This window comes from Bombina bombina, chromosome 1, assembly GCF_027579735.1.
Source record: "Bombina bombina isolate aBomBom1 chromosome 1, aBomBom1.pri, whole genome shotgun sequence".
Classification (NCBI taxonomy): Eukaryota; Metazoa; Chordata; class Amphibia; order Anura; family Bombinatoridae; genus Bombina; species Bombina bombina.
In genome coordinates, this window is record NC_069499.1 from 1,433,591,098 (window position 1) to 1,433,606,359 (window position 15,262).

The window sequence follows — 15,262 nt, forward strand, 5'->3', positions numbered from 1 at the left end:
GGATGAAAGATGCAAGGCTCTGTCAGGAGTCCAGAAGCTCATTGACCTTTTATACACACACTAATTACAAGAAAACAGATCACAGGTGAGGATGGTTACCTTTAATAGCCATTCAAACCCCTTTGTGTCAACATGTGTGCATGTTATCAGGCCAAAATCACCAGGGTATGTAAACTTTTGATTTGGGTCATTTGGGTAGTTTCTGTTGTCATTATGATTTAAAAAGAGTAAACACAGTTGATTGATAATAAATGGCTTCAGCCAAACACTATGAGTGAAAGAAAAGTTTTTGTGTTATTCATATTCTCTGAAAAATAGCCAATAAATCAAATTTTGCCAGGGTATGTAAACTATTGAGCACAACTGTGTGTTATATATAAGAAAAATAGGCACTCTCTGGACTAATAATAATATAACTTATTATTTTATTAAATCAAATTAAAAATGGCATAACGTTTCGGGATTCTTACAATCCCTTTGATACGATCCACCACAGAGAATCTGAAAAACAGAGGGATTGTAAGAATCCTGAAACGTTATGCCATTTTTAATTTGATTTAATAAAAGTTATATTTTTATAAGTCCAGAGAGTGCCTATCTTTTTTCTACTACTATATTGTTCATTTGATGTGCACCCTGGCAGTTACATATAAGAAGGACTGTGCTTATCTCGCTTGGACATTGATGATATATATATATATATGAGATAGATATAAATGAGATATAGATATATATAAATGAGATATAGATATATATATATGATATATATATGATATATATGATATATATATGATATATATATATATATATATATATATATATATATATGATATATATATATATATATATGATATATATATATATATATGATATATATATATATATATATAATTATATATATATATATATATAATTATATATATATATATATATATATATATATATATATATATATATATATATATATATATATATATATATATATATATATATATATATATACACATACATACACACAAGATATATGAGATATATATACGAGATATATATATGAGATATATATATATGAGATATATATATGAGATATATATATGAGATAGATAGATATATATGAGAGAGAGAGATATAGATCTTATGACTCCACGTAGATCTCCTAACCTATGTGACAAATTAGTTCATAGTCATTTTGTATCCCCAGTATCTGACAGTACATGGTTACATACCTATAAAAATAAAGAGGGTAATTTCCCATGTGGAAAATGCAGTATATGCAACAATATCCAGAAAGGCAACAAAATCATGGATAATAAGGGCATTACACACACCACTAAGGGACATATTACGTGCAGAAGCGAGGGAGTGATATATGCGGTTTGGTGTTCATGTCCCAAAATCTATGTAGGGAAAACTTAGAGAGTATAGAGAAAGAATAAAAGAACATAAGAGGGATATCAAAAATAAAAACATTGAAGACAGTAGTGTAGCACTGCATTTTTATGCATTACATAATGGATCTTATTTTGGATTAAAAACAATGGGATTAGAACTCATCAACCTACAGGGACGAGGTGGTGACCTAGATAGGTGTCTTTTACAAGCAGAATGCAAATGGATTTATAATCTAGGCACCTTGAAACCAAATGGTCTTAATGAAGAAATTAACTTTGCACCCTTTCTGGGTTAGATTAGTCGAGGTCAATAATGGACCCAGTTGATTCTAAATTCTACTAACATTAAGAGTTAAAAATGTATTGATTTCCCTCCTTTGTATATGTGCTTTCCTATGTTCTATAAAGGGATGTCTAATGAATTGATTATGTGTTTCAATTTATGCAAAAAAATATATAATTTCACTGTTTAATTTTGATTTGCCATTTTATGAATAGCCACATAATGGAATCTGTGAGATGCAGGATGTATATAATAGCTCTATGTAAGTTCTTAATAGATTTATTGACAGGCTTCCTTTTTTTCACAGTAATGTTACATATTGAATAATAATTGTATTGTTACCCATGCAGTAATGAAAGGATACGATCTATACAGAGAGACACTAATGGCACATAACTATATCGGCATTGGTTGCTACACTGTATAAATTCCCGGGAGGGATAAGCACCAATAGAAAAGCACGCTTGAGAAAGCCGTACAGAATCGCCCACCGGCAAAACACGTGTTGCGTGATCACATTGTTTGTCTAAACAGCCGGGTTAGGCCGACCGGGCTGTTCCTATCCGCCTCTGGCAATTTCTTTGGGGACAATCCTGATCTGGAGACCATATGTGAGCACAACTATCTTTTAAAGCAGTAGCAAGGTATGAAAAGGAGTTCCGGCAACAATGTAAGTTGCGGCACGCTAAAAGGAAAAGGGGATCAAAAGTAAAGTAAGTGGAAATTGCAGCAGAGAGATATATCGTTGCTGATACTGTGTTCCAATGACCTATACCGTATGCCCTGTGAGTGGGATCCTTTAATGAGGGTATGACTCAAAAAAGTAGCACCCTAGGGGTTGAAGAGGTTGAGGAATATGATTGAAATATCAATTGCAGCTATGCATGGTTGTGATAAATGAATACACGCTTACAAAGACATTAACACACTGTGCTTGACTGTGCTGCCAAAGTCTGCTAAGATATTACTATACCCAGTTTAAATGTGCTGTTAAGATCTGGAAAGACATTACCTTACCCTGCTACACTGCGCTATTATACTAATCTACTTGGAACTATCTGCTTGCTCTGCTGGTTGTGCTTAAGCTGACGGTAATTTCATCAACAAAATAAGGATCAGTGATCACACACATTTTATATGTGGGACTAGTAGCAAAAACAGAATTTATGTTTACCTGATAAATTACTTTCTCCAACGGTGTGTCCGGTCCACGGCGTCATCCTTACTTGTGGGATATTCTCTTCCCCAACAGGAAATGGCAAAGAGCCCAGCAAAGCTGGTCACATGATCCCTCCTAGGCTCCGCCTACCCCAGTCATTCGACCGACGTTAAGGAGGAATATTTGCATAGGAGAAACCATATGATACCGTGGTGACTGTAGTTAAAGAAAATAAATTATCAGACCTGATTAAAAAACCAGGGCGGGCCGTGGACCGGACACACCGTTGGAGAAAGTAATTTATCAGGTAAACATAAATTCTGTTTTCTCCAACATAGGTGTGTCCGGTCCACGGCGTCATCCTTACTTGTGGGAACCAATACCAAAGCTTTAGGACACGGATGAAGGGAGGGAGCAAATCAGGTCACCTAAATGGAAGGCACCACGGCTTGCAAAACCTTTCTCCCAAAAATAGCCTCAGAAGAAGCAAAAGTATCAAACTTGTAAAATTTGGTAAAAGTGTGCAGTGAAGACCAAGTCGCTGCCCTACATATCTGATCAACAGAAGCCTCGTTCTTGAAGGCCCATGTGGAAGCCACAGCCCTAGTGGAATGAGCTGTGATTCTTTCAGGAGGCTGCCGTCCGGCAGTCACATAAGCCAATCTGATGATGCTTTTAATCCAAAAAGAGAGAGAGGTAGAAGTTGCTTTTTGACCTCTCCTTTTACCAGAATAAACAACAAACAAGGAAGATGTTTGTCTAAAATCCTTTGTTGCATCTAAATAGAATTTTAGAGCGCGAACAACATCCAAATTGTGCAACAAACGTTCCTTCTTCGAAACTGGTTTCGGACACAAAGAAGGTACGACTATCTCCTGGTTAATGTTTTTGTTAGAAACAACTTTTGGAAGAAAACCAGGTTTAGTACGTAAAACCACCTTATCTGCATGGAACACCAGATAAGGAGGAGAACACTGCAGAGCAGATAATTCTGAAACTCTTCTAGCAGAAGAAATTGCAACCAAAAACAAAACTTTCCAAGATAATAACTTAATATCAACGGAATGTAAGGGTTCAAACGGAACCCCCTGAAGAACTGAAAGAACTAAGTTGAGACTCCAAGGAGGAGTCAAAGGTTTGTAAACAGGCTTGATTCTAACCAGAGCCTGAACAAAGGCTTGAACATCTGGCACAGCTGCCAGCTTTTTGTGAAGTAACACAGACAAGGCAGAAATCTGTCCCTTCAAGGAACTTGCAGATAATCCTTTCTCCAATCCTTCTTGAAGAAAGGATAGAATCTTAGGAATCTTTACCTTGTCCCAAGGGAATCCTTTAGATTCACACCAACAGATATATTTTTTCCATATTTTGTGGTAAATTTTTCTAGTTACAGGCTTTCTGGCCTGAACAAGAGTATCAATAACAGAATCTGAGAACCCTCGTTTTGATAAGATCAAGCGTTCAATCTCCAAGCAGTCAGCTGGAGTGAGATCAGATTCGGATGTTCGAACGGACCTTGAACAAGAAGGTCTCGTCTCAAAGGTAGCTTCCATGGTGGAGCCGATGACATATTCACCAGATCTGCATACCAAGTCCTGCGTGGCCACGCAGGAGCTATCAAGATCACCGACGCCCTCTCTTGATTGATCCTGGCTACCAGCCTGGGGATGAGAGGAAACGGCGGGAATACATAAGCTAGTTTGAAGGTCCAAGGTGCTACTAGTGCATCTACTAGAGTCGCCTTGGGATCCCTGGATCTGGACCCGTAGCAAGGAACCTTGAAGTTCTGACGAGAGGCCATCAGATCCATGTCTGGAATGCCCCACAGTTGAGTAATTTGGGCAAAGATTTCCGGATGGAGTTCCCACTCCCCCGGATGTAATGTCTGACGACTCAGAAAATCCGCTTCCCAATTTTCCACACCTGGGATGTGGATTGCAGATAGGTGGCAGGAGTGAGTCTCCGCCCATTGAATGATTTTGGTCACTTCTTCCATCGCCAGGGAACTCCTTGTTCCCCCCTGATGGTTGATGTACGCAACAGTCGTCATGTTGTCTGATTGAAACCGTATGAACTTGGCCTTTGCTAGCTGAGGCCAAGCCTTGAGAGCATTGAATATCGCTCTCAGTTCCAGAATATTTATCGGTAGAAGAGATTCTTCCCGAGACCAAAGACCCTGAGCTTTCAGGGGTCCCCAGACCGTGCCCCAGCCCATCAGACTGGCGTCGGTCGTGACAATGACCCACTCTGGTCTGCGGAAGGTCATCCCTTGTGACAGGTTGTCCAGGGACAGCCACCAACGGAGTGAGTATCTGGTCCTCTGATTTACTTGTATCTTCGGAGACAAGTCTGTATAGTCCCCATTCCACTGACTGAGCATGCACAGTTGTAATGGTCTTAGATGAATGCGCGCAAAAGGAACTATGTCCATTGCCGCTACCATCAAACCTATTACTTCCATGCACAGCGCTATGGAAGGAAGAGGAACGGAATGAAGTGTTTGACAAGAGTTTAGAAGTTTTGTTTTTCTGGCCTCTGTCAGAAAAATCCTCATTTCTAAGGAGTCTATTATTGTTCCCAAGAAGGGAACCCTTGTCGACGGAGATAGAGAACTCTTTTCCACGTTCACTTTCCATCCGTGAGATCTGAGAAAGGCCAGGACTATGTCCGTGTGAGCCTTTGCTTGAGGAAAGGACGACGCTTGAATCAGAATGTCGTCCAAGTAAGGAACTACTGCAATGCCCCTTGGTCTTAGTACCGCTAGAAGGGACCCTAGTACCTTTGTGAAAATCCTTGGAGCAGTGGCTAATCCGAAAGGAAGCGCCACGAACTGGTAATGCTTGTCCAGGAATGCGAACCTTAGGAACCGATGATGTTCCTTGTGGATAGGAATATGTAGATACGCATCCTTTAAATCCACCGTGGTCATGAATTTACCTTCCTGGATGGAAGGAAGAATTGTTCGAATGGTTTCCATTTTGAACGATGGAACCTTGAGAAACTTGTTTAAGATCTTGAGATCTAAGATTGGTCTGAACGTTCCCTCTTTTTTGGGAACTATGAACAGATTGGAGTAGAACCCCATCCCTTGTTCTCCTAATGGAACAGGATGAATCACTCCCATTTTTAACAGGTCTTCTACACAATGTAAGAATGCCTGTCTCTTTATATGGTCTGAAGACAATTGAGACCTGTGGAACCTCCCCCTTGGGGGAAGCCCCTTGAATTCCAGAAGATAACCTTGGGAGACTATTTCTAGTGCCCAAGGATCCAGAACATCTCTTGCCCAAGCCTGAGCAAAGAGAGAGAGTCTGCCCCCCACCAGATCCGGTCCCGGATCGGGGGCCAACATTTCATGCTGTCTTGGTAGCAGGTTTCTTGGCCTGCTTTCCCTTGTTCCAGCCTTGCATTGGTCTCCAGGCTGGCTTGGCTTGAGAAGTATTACCCTCTTGCTTAGAGGACGTAGCACTTGGGGCTGGTCCGTTTCTACGAAAGGGACGAAAATTAGGTTTATTTTTGGCCTTGAAAGACCTATCCTGAGGAAGGGCGTGGCCCTTACCCCCAGTGATATCAGAGATAATCTCTTTCAAGTCAGGGCCAAACAGCGTTTTCCCCTTGAAAGGAATGTTAAGTAGTTTGTTCTTGGAAGACGCATCCGCTGACCAAGATTTCAACCAAAGCGCTCTGCGCGCCACAATAGCAAACCCAGAATTTTTCGCCGCTAACCTAGCCAATTGCAAAGTGGCGTCTAGGGTGAAAGAATTGGCCAATTTGAGAGCACGGATTCTGTCCATAATCTCCTCATAAGGAGGAGACTCACTATCGATCGCCTTTACTAGCTCATCGAACCAGAAACACGCGGCTGTAGTGACAGGGACAATGCATGAAATTGGTTGTAGAAGGTAACCTTGCTGAACAAACATCTTTTTAAGCAAACCTTCTAATTTTTTATCCATAGGATCTTTGAAAGCACAACTATCTTTTATAGGTATAGTGGTGCGTTTGTTTAAAGTAGAAACCGCTCCCTCGACCTTGGGGACTGTCTGCCATAAGTCCTTTCTGGGGTCGACCATAGGAAACAATTTTTTAAATATGGGGGGAGGGACAAAAGGTATACCGGGCCTTTCCCATTCTTTATTTACAATGTCCGCCACCCGCTTGGGTATAGGAAAAGCTTCTGGGAGCCCCGGGACCTCTAGGAACTTGTCCATTTTACATAGTTTCTCTGGGATGATCAAATTCTCACAATCATCCAGAGTGGATAATACCTCCTTAAGCAGAGCGCGGAGATGTTCCAACTTAAATTTAAATGTAATCACATCGGGTTCAGCTTGTTGAGAAATTTTCCCTGAATCTGAAATTTCTCCCTCAGACAAAACCTCCCTGGCCCCCTCAGACTGGTGTAGGGGCATTTCAGAACCATTATCATCAGCGTCCCCATGCTCTTCAGTATCTAAAACAGAGCAGTCGCGTTTGCGCTGATAAGTGGGCATTTTGGCTAAAATGTTTTTGATAGAATTATCCATTACAGCCGTTAATTGTTGCATAGTAAGGAGTATTGGCGCGCTAGATGTACTAGGGGCCTCCTGAGTGGGCAAGACTGGTGTAGACGAAGGAGGGAATGATGCAGTACCATGCTTACTCCCCTCACTTGAGGAATCATCTTGGGCATCATTTTCAGTGTCACATAAATCACATCTATTTAAATGAGAAGGAACCTTGGCTTCCCCACATTCAGAACACAGTCTATCTGGTAGTTCAGACATGTTAAACAGGCATAAACTTGATAACAAAGTACAAAAAACGTTTTAAAATAAAACCGTTACTGTCACTTTAAATTTTAAACTGAACACACTTTATTACTGCAATTGCGAAAAAGTATGAAGGAATTGTTCAAAATTCACCAAAATTTCACCACATTGTCTTAAAGCCTTAAAAGTATTGCACACCAAATATGGAAGCTTTAACCCTTAAAATAACGGAACCGGAGCCGTTTTTATCTTTAACCCCTTTACAGTCCCTGGTATCTGCTTTGCTGAGACCCAACCAAGCCCAAAGGGGAATACGATACCAAATGACGCCTTCAGAAAGTCTTTTCTATGTATCAGAGCTCCTCACACATGCGACTGCATGTCATGCTTCTCAAAAACAAGTGCGCAATACCGGCGCGAAAATGAGGCTCTGCCTATGATTAGGGAAAGCCCCTAGAGAATAAGGTGTCTAAAACAGTGCCTGCCGATATTATTTTACAAAAATACCCAGATTAAATGATTCCTCAAGGCTAAATATGTGTATATATGAATCGATTTAGCCCAGAAAATGTCTACAGTCTTAATAAGCCCTTGTGAAGCCCTTATTTACTGTCTGAATAAAAATGGCTTACCGGATCCCATAGGGAAAATGACAGCTTCCAGCATTACATCGTCTTGTTAGAATGTGTCATACCTCAAGCAGCAAAAGACTGCTCACTGTTCCCCCAACTGAAGTTAATTCCTCTCAACAGTCCTGTGTGGAACAGCCATGGATTTTAGTAACGGTTGCTAAAATCATTTTCCTCTTACAAACAGAAATCTTCATCTCTTTTCTGTTTCAGAGTAAATAGTACATACCAGCACTATTTTAAAATAACAAACTCTTGATTGAATAAAAAAAAACTACAGTTAAACACTAAAAAACTCTAAGCCATCTCCGTGGAGATGTTGCCTGTACAACGGCAAAGAGAATGACTGGGGTAGGCGGAGCCTAGGAGGGATCATGTGACCAGCTTTGCTGGGCTCTTTGCCATTTCCTGTTGGGGAAGAGAATATCCCACAAGTAAGGATGACGCCGTGGACTGGACACACCTATGTTGGAGAAATATATATATATATATATATATATATATATATATATATATATATATATATATATATATATATATATATATATATATATATATATATATATATATATATATATATACATACATACATACACCCCTCACATTTTTGTAAATATTGTATTACATGTTTTCATGTGACAACACTGAAGAAATGAAACTTTGCTACAATGTAAAGTAGTAGTAGTGAGTGTACAGCCTGTGTAACAGTTGAAATTAGCTGTCCCCTCAAAATAATTCAACACACAGCCATTATTGTCTAAACCGTTGGCAACAAAAGTGAGTATACCCCTAAGTGGAAATGTCCAAACTGGGCCCAAAGTGTCAATATTTTGTGTGGCCACCATTATTTTCCAGCACTGCCTTAACCTTCTTGGGCATGAAGTTCACCAGAGCTTCACAGGTTGCCACTGGAGTCCTCATCCACTCCTCCATGACAACATCACGGAGCTGGTGGATGTTAGAGACCTTGCGCACCCACACATTCCGTTTGAGGATGCCCCACAGATGCTCAATAGGGTTTAGGTCTGGAGACATGCTTGGCCAGTACTTCACCTTTACCATCAGCTTCTTTAGCAAGGCAGTGGTCGTCTTGGAGGTGTGTTTGGGGTCATTATCATATTGGAATACTGCCCTGCGGCCCAGTCTCCGAAGGGAGGGGATCATGCTCTGCTTCAGTATGTCACAGTACATGTTGGCATTCATGGTTCCTTCAATGAACTGCAGCTCCCCAGTGCCGGCAGCACTCATGCAGGCCCAGACCATGACACTCCCACCACCATGCTTGACTAATGTAGCCAAGACACACTTGTCTTTGTACTCCTCACCTGGTTGCTGCCACACACGCTTGACACCATCTGAACCAAATACGTTTATCTTGGTCTCATCGGACCACAGGACATGGTTCCAGTAATCCATGACCTTAGTCTGTCTTCAGACAACTGTTGGCAGGCTTTCTTGTGCATCATCTTTAGAAGAGGCTTCCTTCTGGAATGACAGCCATGCAGATCAATTTGATGCAGTGTGCGGCGTATGGTCTAAGCACTGACAGGCTGACCCCCATCCCTTCAACAATGCTGGCAGCACTCATACGTCTATTTCCCAAAAACAACCTCTGGAAATGATACTGAGCATGTGCACTCAACTTGTTTGGTCAAAAATGTTAGGGGTGTACTCACTTTTGTGAGATACTGTATATATACACATACACACATATATATAAGCTGCATTGAATATAGTGAGCCGTACGGCAACGTTTTCTATTGGTTGCTGAAAGGAAATGTAATAAAAAAACAAAATAGACTAGCAAGGGGGGCCGGCAATATTGGAGAGATTTTAAAGTTGGTGTTAACAAAATTAATAAAAAGGGTTCCCTTGATATTAGCATGCTCTTTCTGATAGGAAATAGTTATTCAAGTACCATAACTTTAAGTTATAAAAAAAAAAACAATATACTAAAAAAATAAATCTAAGGAGTTGAAGTACTTCACCACAGTACAATCACAGTGTGTGATTCAGACAGAGCATACAATTTTTTTTAAAAAGTTTCCAAATTTACTTCTATTATTAAATTTGCTTTACTCTCATGGCAGGAAAACGTGCTGCCATCTAGTGCTCTTGCAAATGTATAACATTCTTTGAAAACTGCTATCATATAGTTTTGCAGATGCAAAATACATGCACGCTTCTGAACTCACAGACCTGTTTTTCAACAAAGGATTCCAAAAGAACAAAGAAGATTTGATCAATATAAAATGGAAGGAATCATGAAAGAAAAATGTGGGGTTTCATGTGCCTTTAAAGGGACATTGAACCCAAATGTTTTCTTTTGTGATTCAGATAGAGAATGCAATTTTAAGCAACTTTCTAATTTACTCCTATTATCAATTTTTCTTTGTTCACTTGATATCTTTATTGGAAAAAAAAGGCATCTAAGCTTTTTTAGAACTCTGGACAGCACTTTTTTATTGGTGGATGAATTTATCCACCAATCAGCAAGAATAACCGAGGTTATTCACCAAAAATGGGCCGGCATCTAAACTTACATTTCAAATAAAGATACCAAGAGAATGAAGAAAATTTAATAATAGGAGTAAATTTGAAAGTTGATTAAAATTGCATGCTCTATCTGAATCACAAAAGAAAATTTGGGTTCAGTGTGCCTTTAAGAAAAACTGATTAGCTCAACAAATTTGCTCAAAATCTAGGAGCCACCTTGTCAAGCCTGCAGACGTGTCTCTTCACCAACAGAGTGTGCGTCATTCTTACCAGCCAGTGAACATTAAAAAAAGAAACAATGTTTACATAATATTTTTATTTCCAGAAGAAGAAAAAAAACAGTACGCATAATAAAATGTTTAACCGATTCATGCCATTAGGATATTCCATGCCGTCCAAACAGCTCTGAGATTTATTGCCGTTAGGACATGGACCTTCCTACCTTTTTCAGTGTCCTGCAGCCTCCTACATTTAGGCAATGGCAAATTGGACTGGGGGCATGCCTAGCATCGTAGGCAGTCCCCTATGATCTGATCCCAGCCTTAAAATCACGTGATTTAATTTCTCAAGCAAGTGTTTACATCTGAACTTCATTAACCCTTTTGTGACCGTTTTACATTGTCTACATTGAAACAAATTCCCGATGTAAACAAATTGAAATCTTGTGATCGTGCATGAGCCTACAACGTTAGACACGCCCACCATGCCCGATCCCATTCTGGAAGCGCCATTGGCCCAGCCCAGCTAGGATGGAACGTCCTAATGTCGGGAAAAGGTTAAACACTTGGCCCCAGCATGAAGGGGTTAATTATGCATAACAAAAAAAAAAAAAAAAAAATGTCCAATGTGCATTTCAATTTAAATTATAAGCAGTTTGCATTGTACTTTCATTAGCAAAAATGCTTCTGTTCTTATAAAATATATTATTGTTTTTCTGCAGCGTATGCACATATCCTGTGAGGGACCCATTCTCAGAGAGTCAGCAGTAGCTTGTATGACACAAATTAAGTTTTTGAAGACATACACAACACTGCCAGCTCTCTGGAAATGTGTGGTGTTTGAATGCTGGTGGACCTTCACAGTATATGTGTGTATCCTGCAGAAAAACAGTGATAACTTTTACTAGAAGCATTTTTGCTAATGGAATTATATTGCAGAAATGCTTCTATTTCAAATTGAAATACACCCATGCACATTTCAATTCTGACCTTTTTATCCTTGAAAGGGACATTAAACTGCTGGGTACGATAGTAGCATGGTTACTACTCACCATGCTATTATTTTTCTCTCATCTGCCTGCAGCTCTCTTTAAAGTTGTTCTCTTATTTTGCCTCATTACCAAATACAGTTGGTAAAAGCTCTGGTTTTTATACCGGGCGCTGCCATCTTGTAGCTGGCGTATTGTTGCATCCTGTGATAGGAGCAGAGCACTTTCACGCATCTGCTTTTTGACAGCTGTACCTTGCACATAAGTTTAGCTCACACAATAGAGAGAAGTGTTACATTTTTGCACAGTTTAAAAATTAAAGAACAAATATAAGCTCCAAAATGGCAGCACCCGGTGTGAAGAAGCAGAGTTCCACTAATACTTGTAAGGGGTTAAAATAAGAGAATGACTGACGACAGCTGCGGCACTGGAAGAAAACCAATATCATATACAATTGTAGCTGTACTCAGCAGTTTAATGTCCCATGAAAGTAATGATAAACTTAATGTTTTCTAAATGGATCTGGAATCTAAGCAATATTTTACAGGGACTTTAATTGAAAACTTATAATGAAGATGCGCTGTAATTTATTTTTTAATATAGCCGTGCCATTCTAATACCCCATGCTCTACGCCCACTTAAAATCTCATATTTTTTGTGAGCGAATGGTTTGAACTGTTCTCCAATCTGGGCTCTAGTCATATGGCACATTTTTTTTTTTATATCAGTTCAAAACATTATTTAAAGAAAAAATTGAGTTTTGAATTCGGGGTGCCAGAGCGTGGGGTATTAGAATGGTATGGCTAAATTAAAAAGTTACAGCGCATCTTTATTAGTAGTGATCAATTAAAGTCCATCTAAAATATTGCTGCACACTTAATTTTAAAACAAGTAAAGTTTACCATCACTTTAACTCTAAAATGATACCTTTCACAGTGCCTCCATAGAGGTTGGAGCACATCCTACAGGAATCTGAACATTGACAAATACTGTATAATGTACCATGACTGCATGATCCATTCAAGAGCACTGGTACGAGTCACTAATTGATCACAACACAAGACGTAAAAAACATAATCAAGAGGTTCTACAAAGATTATATCAGTTGATCACAACACAGAAAAAAAAATACTAAACAGCTATAAATATCACGAGCATATATTGCATAAGATTTGCAATGAAATTAAAAGGTGCATGTATAAATACATTTCTCTCTTCACGTTTTGGTAAAAGTTTAGAATAATTATTTTACTTTTTTTCTATATTCACATAAAATGAGTTGAGACATAACCTAACCACAAATACATATTACAAATAATGACATAGGCATGCACATGAGTTAATTTAGGTTGACAAATGTCAGGTTTCATCCTTTACAATATTCAAATCAGATCAAGATGAACATTTTCAATTAAAAAAAAAATCTACAGACAATAAGTGTGTGTGTGTGTATTTATGGTTCTTACTTTATTTATACATGACAGACAATACAACATGCTAGTAGTATAAATATATGATAGAGCAAGTACTGCACATTGTGTTCATAGTAATGCACGTGTAAACAAAACAATCAGTACATTAGGCTGTTTATTATTTTACCGGCTGGTGCAGGCTCCAGCTTTTATATTTTCTAATCTGGATGCAGTCTCTCCCAGCTCTCCCTCCTCCGGTTGCCTGGGTGACAAAACGGAAGCCAAATCCCGGAACCGAAGAGCCTCACCGCGCGCCGCCGGACGTGACGTAAACAAAGAATCCAACCAGCGCGAGAGAAGACCTGTTGTTTGAGACAAGTCAAAGCGCGAGGTCGGAGTAGGGCGGTGTCAAAATGAATGGGCGGGACTGCAATTTGAACAGCTTTTCGACGTGAAAGAGTGAGGCTTCATAGTGGGTGGTACTATTCAATAATTACGCCTACAAAGAAGGTGTGGCTACAATTTGAGATTTTTTTTTATGAAGCGTTATTGTCAACCTGAACGTTATTACTTTGACGGTTTTGACCACAAGATGAACTTGAGTTTGTACCCCGGGCAGCTTTTCTCTATACCAGTGAAGACTGAAGCAATTACCGTGCATTTACCCGAGACTTACCCGTAGACAAAACAAATATCGACTTATTACTAGTAAATTGAGATTAGGGAAAACACAGCTGCATTATAAATAGGCATAAAAAACGTGAGCTACAACTAAAAAACATACTTTATGTTAGTACTTACCAGATAATTAATGTATTTCATGGTGGCGAGAGTCCACGATTTCTTCACATGGTATATACATTCCTACCAGGAGGAGGCAAAGTTTCCCAAATCTCAAAGGTTATAAATACCCCACACACCTCAGTCATATCTCAGTTTAACGTAGAGCTAAGAAGTGAGGTGTAAAAAATTAGTAAGAAAAAGCCATAAAAAAAGGAACTGGAAAAAAGATGTGCTCTGTTAAAAACAACCCATAATAGGAAGAGGACCTCATGGACTCCCACCACCATGAAAGAAATTAATTTATCAGGTAAGTTCTTACATAAATTATGTTTTCTTTCATATAGGTGGCGAGAGTCCACAATTTGTTACACATGGGATATAATACCCAAGATGTGGAAGTCCACAAGTAACAAAATAAAAAACTGAGGGATAACATATAAACAGCTTTTTTTCGCTGAAAAATTATATCCAAAATTAAAGTCTTTTAATAACTAAAAAACGCAAAATAAATTATAGACAATACAATCAGAGTGACTACTGCCTGAAGAACCTTTCTACCAAAAGCTGCTTCTGAAGAGGCAAAAACATCAAAGTCGTAAACATATGCAAAGAAAACCAAGTGGCTGCTTTGCAGATTTGATCAACTGAAGCCTCATTCTTGAAAGCCCAAGATGTGGCAACTGATCTTGTAGAATGAGCTGTAATTCTTTGAGGCGGAGACTGCCCCGCTTCCAAATAAGCTTTGTGAATCAGAAGTTTTAACCAAGAGGCTAAGGAAATAGCAGAAGCTTTCTGACCCTTTCGTGAACCAGAAAAAATAACAAATACACTGTAAGTCTTTCTGCAATCTTTAGTGGCATCAACATAATATTCCAAAGCTCTGACTACATCCAAATAATGTAAAGTCTTTTCAGCATCATTTTTAGGATTAGTATATAAAGAAGGAACAAAAATATCCCTGTTAATGTTGTTATAATTAACAACCTTTGGCTGGCAAAAATGTTAAAGTAGTCCGCAAAACTGCTTTATCTTGATGACAAATCAGATTCAGCGCTGCGGAATCTGTTGGCGCTCTACAAATACCTGATAATAATAATAATAATGAGACTCAAAAGAGAGGGCAGATAATTCAGAAATTCTTCTAGCAGAAGAGA

At 39.1% G+C, this 15,262-nt stretch overlaps 1 protein-coding gene across 1 annotated transcript in view; it reads right to left on the bottom strand.

Annotated features, from left to right (window-relative positions):
• Positions 1 to 13,668, bottom strand: part of SETDB1 (SET domain bifurcated histone lysine methyltransferase 1) — a 475,933-nt gene extending 462,265 nt beyond the window's left edge. Inside the window, exon 1 of the mRNA XM_053705493.1 lies at positions 13,513 to 13,668. The gene's annotated coding sequence lies outside the window, so the exon portion shown is untranslated. The remainder of the gene's footprint in view (positions 1 to 13,512) is intronic.
• Between the last annotated feature and the right edge of the window lie 1,594 nt (positions 13,669 to 15,262).